A 4,894-nucleotide genomic window follows, 5' to 3' on the forward strand; every position below is an offset into this window, starting at 1 on the left:
ACTGCCCTCACAAATTGTTCTTTGCTGGCCTTAAAACTTTTAAGATGTATATCCTCCCATATAACAAGGACATGTCGATTGTGTCTTCAGTGCTGAAATCTAAGTCTGGTTCCTAAGGCTTTAGTCTTAGTCCTCAGAATTTCAGGCTGATAATGCTTATCTTTCTAGGCACAGAACAAAGACAAGAACAATCATTCTTCCACCTACCCGCCTCTTCCTACCTGCCTTCCCCCCTTTAAGGCTTCCCGAAAACCTCTTCAGAGAGAACAGAAGCCACAGAGGTTTTCTGTGACTTGTGTTTTCCTAGGGCGTATCCTCAAGGTCTGGCTCAATAAACAATTAATTTAGACACTTGCCTCAGTCACTCATTTTGGATAACCACCATGAGTTCTGCACAGCCCTTCACTAAACCATTTCCCGCCCAGGTGATGTGTACCTAGGTGAGTCAGGTCTCCATAAGTCAAACACTCTTCTCCCTTTTCAGCTCCTCCACCCCACCACTCAGTGCTGTGTGCACTGGTCTGGCCCCAATTCCAAGCTATTAGTATCAGTTTAATAAAGCAAGGCCAGGTGGGGCAGGCTGAGAAGGAAGTCAGAGGCCACCAGCCATGGAAAGAGGCAGGTGGGGCTGTCATTGCTCAGAGCCCTCACACTCTGGGTGTGTTTTATGACTGTTTCTGGATTTGAAATCTTCTCTTTGTGACCATTCTAGGAACTCATACTTTTCCTATTTCCTTCTCATTACACTTACTGTTCGTAGTATACCTCATTTATGGCCAGGGAATGGCTGTGCAAATAGTTGACAATAGAGTACAAATGACTTTTTATGATGACTGGGAACCTGGCCCTATTTTTTCCTCAAAAAGATCGAAGTTCGTAAAAGCTAGTTTTTATGCAGGGCTGTGCAGTTGTGAGTGTGGCATTAGGGAACAGGTGCTTCAGTGAAGGGTGAGACAGAAAACGAAATGCTGGCTGTTTGTGAAGTCCTGAGAGTAGAGGGGGCAAAAATCATTCTGGAAGGTGGATGTTATTCAGGATAACTTGGAAATCTTAGGGTGTCCTCTTCCCAGATAAAGTGGAGGATGAGGTTAAATGAGTTGGGTGACACTGGGTACATTACTTCACATCTCTGCCTCAGTTTTTTTTTTAATCAGTAAAAATGGGGATGATAACACTCAGGATTTTTTGGCGAGGACTGTAGCTAGCTAGAAAGCTCTCAGGATAGTGCCTGGTGCATAGTGAGTGCTGCACCAGTGTGAGCTATTATAATTATGGGAATAGGCAAAGGTGCCACCTTGGGCATGGAAGGTGGGGAGGTATTTCCCAGCCATAGTCCTCGCAGGCCAGCTGGAGATGAAGATGGTGAAGGGGGAGGCTTAACCTCCAGGAGTTGAAGGATTGGGGAACAGTAATTCATGCACCACATTCTGTGAAAATGCAGCAGGCATACTAAGAGTGGATGTGGCTTCTGTCACAGTTATTACCTCCTGGGATCTAGAATGTGTCCTAGAGTGAAATGATTTTTCTTTTTCTTTTTTTGTCTTTTGAGATGGAGTCTCACTCTGTTGCCCAGGCTGGAGTGCAGTGGTGCAATCTCGGCTCACTGCAAGCTCCACCTCCCCGGTTCACGCCATTCTCCTGCCCCAGCCTCCCGAGTAGCTGGGACTACAGGCGTCCGCCACCATGCCTGGCTAATTTTTTGTATTTTTAGTAGAGATGGGGTTTCACTGTGTTAGCCAGGATGGTCTCGATCTCCTGACCTCATGATCCGCCCACTTTGGCCTCCCAAAGTACTGGGATTACAGGCGTGAGCCACCGTGCCCAGCCAGAGTCAAATGATTTCTCTAAAAGCCAAGCCTAGAAACAGGTTTCAGGAGAGCCTTGCAAATTAGCATTCATTAAGCCAAAAGAAAGCATTCATCTTTTTAAAGGAAAGCATTCATCTTGCTAAAGGAATCCTCTCTTTTGGCCCAGCTCATTATTTTTGTCTCTGTACTACCCAAATTTATAAGGTGTAAAGAGAAAGACTGAAGAAGAGTGAAATAAGAAAGTGCATGTATAAATTAACAGGGCAGAATTGGGACTGGTATGTGTAAATTAAGAGGAAACATGAATAGGTTTTACGTGAACATAAAAAGGACTTGTTTTAACCAGACCTCTCCATATAAATAATGTGGGCTGTCTCCCGTGGATAACAGACTTCATCACAAAAATGTTCCAGCAGAATCACGAGAGAATGGGAAGTGTGGCTTCTTTGCTAACTGGCAGCTTAGACTGAGTAAGTCACTGAAGAGAAAGGAGATGAAGGAGCAGATGGATGAGGGTGACAGAAATAGGATGGTGAAAGGAAAGCACTGAAAGGAATGTTTACCGAGGGCTCATCGGGTAACAGGCTCTGTAACTAATGCCTTACACATCTTAATTTACCCTTTCATGTAAATTTTCTTATGCAGTAAGAATCACCCTTGTGCTTCAGATGAGAAGAGGCTGAGGGAGGTGAAGTGAGTGGTCCAGGGTCATCAGGCCAGTTCACAGCAGAGCTGGTGTGTTTCACCTTAAACTTTGTGCACAGACAGAAAAGTGAGACACAGAAGGCAGGCAAAGCAAACTTTTGTTGTGGGTGAAGTTTATAAAAGGTACCTGTGTTGGGCAGAATAATGGCCTCCTAAAAATATCCACATCCTAATCCCTGGAGCCAGTGCATAACACTTTTATTTGGCAAAAAGACTTTCCAGATGTGATGAGGTTAAGAATCTTGAGATGGTGAGGTTATTCTGGACTATCTGGGTGGGCTCAGTGTAATCAGAAGGGTCCTTGTAAGTGAACGAGGAAGGTAGGAGGGTCAGGGTGAGAATGATGCAGCCTGAGAGACCGCTGGCCATCACTGGCTGTGAACCCATATCAAAAGACAAAATTACAACAGCTTTAGTTATAAATCTAATTGGCTTTTATTTGGGATTTATAATTTGGGGCAGGTCCTACTTTACAAATACAGTGATATCTCCCCTTTGGCAATACAATAACAGAACAGTGGGTTTTGTCAAATTTGAACAAGAAAAGAGAGCAGTAGAAATAAATATATTGGTTAACATCAGGTTAATTCAGGTTACTTTTTTATAAAAATTAAAGCAAAGGGGACCTCCTTATTGTGTTAATTCAAGTAGATTGGAATCTCCTTTTCTTTTTTTTTTTTTGAGGTGGAGTCTCACTCTGTCATCCAGGGTGTAGTGCAGTGGTGCAATCTCAGCTCACTGCAACCTTCACCTCCCAAGTTCAAGTGATTCTTCTGCCTCAGCCTCCTGAGTAGCTGGGATTACAGGGCATGTGCCACCACACCCAGCTAATTTTTGTATTTTTAGTAGAGACGGGGTTTCATCATGTTGGTCAGGCTGGTCTCAAACTCCTGACCTTGTGATCCGCCTGCCTCGCCCTCCTAAAGTGCTGGGATTATAGGTGTTAGCCACCGTGCCTGGCCTTTTTATTTTCTAGTTATTTTATTTTTTATTTTTATTTTTTTAAATTGGTCTGTTTTGGGATCTATCTGCTTTCTTAAAATTTCAGTTGGAGTATGTAACATTTAGCATCAGTGGCCCTATTTGGAGTCTCTATGCTCTCATTTAGGTGAGAGTGTGACCAAAACTTAAAGCACTGATATTACTTTTAGCTACCATCATTTTGGGCTTCCATCATTCATAGGTTATGATGTCCTCCTGATCACACATTCCTTTGAGTTTTGTCATTCCAGCCAAAGAGAGACCATTTGACATTCGATGGATAGCTGCATGCAAACATTTAAAGCTTTTAGAGATTACAGCACACCAGGGAGACTACTACTGTGACTATCAGGAGAGTAATACCAAGAGTTTGGACTATGCACCTTAGGCAAGATGCAAACCAACTAAAATGGAATAAAGAATGAGCCAGATGAGTCTACCCATTTTAACCAAGCAGCATGTTTGTTAATTTCTGCAACTGAGTCTCTATAATACCCATTGTATTTATCTATGTGCAACAAGAAGTGTCAGAAACAGCACAGGTTCCTTCCTGTTCAGCTAGTAGGTAGCAATTCTATTATCTGGCATCTCATGGCTGGGTTACATTAAAACAGGGAGTGAGAACAGGTGAGTCTAGAAGTGTAACTTTAAAAGGGACCACCGTACATTTGAACAAACAATTGTATTAAAGACGCTGCTAATGTCAGCCGTTGAGTGGACTAAAGGATCTCTTATGTAAAAATTTGGTAGTGATATCATAGATCTGATACTCTGTTAAGCTACCCTCAGAAGATTCTTCCTGTGAAATTCAAATTACGTCATTATCCTGCCAAGCGAAAGAGGCAGGCATGAGCAAGGACAAATTGAGAGGGGTAGGAGCCTCATCCTAGTGGGAAGTCTTGTTCTGACATCTTGGGAAAAGCTGTCTACAGTGTGAAGGTGTCAATTTCTTGCCCTGGTTTGCAGTTTCAGTGTCTCTAGGTATAGTGTTGAACATATTGGTGAGCTCTGAGTGGCCCGCACCTTAGGCATGAGTGTTTTCCCATGAAATATACATTGAGTTATCCATCTGTAGCTTATAGAGCTTCAGGAACAGAGCAGACTTTGTTCTTAGTGATTCCATGGTAGAAAATGGGATTGAAGAAAGTGGAAGAATTCACGGTCCACTCTAGTCTACAGGTGGATAATAAAAACTCAATAACAATGTACAAAGTGACAGTCTCCTAACAGTTGTACTATAGTTTTTTTTTTTTCAACACAATTTCTCTCCATAGGCATCTCTATTTCTACCAAAGATAATCCCAATAAGATAAATTTGTTTTCAAAATAAATTTATTTTCATCAGACTTGGCCTCATTCTTTTCATAACTGCAGCAAGAGTAGTGACTGACCACACAGAC

The sequence above is a fragment of the Symphalangus syndactylus genome, chromosome 17, assembly GCF_028878055.3.
Source record: "Symphalangus syndactylus isolate Jambi chromosome 17, NHGRI_mSymSyn1-v2.1_pri, whole genome shotgun sequence".
NCBI classification, from domain to species: Eukaryota; Metazoa; Chordata; class Mammalia; order Primates; family Hylobatidae; genus Symphalangus; species Symphalangus syndactylus.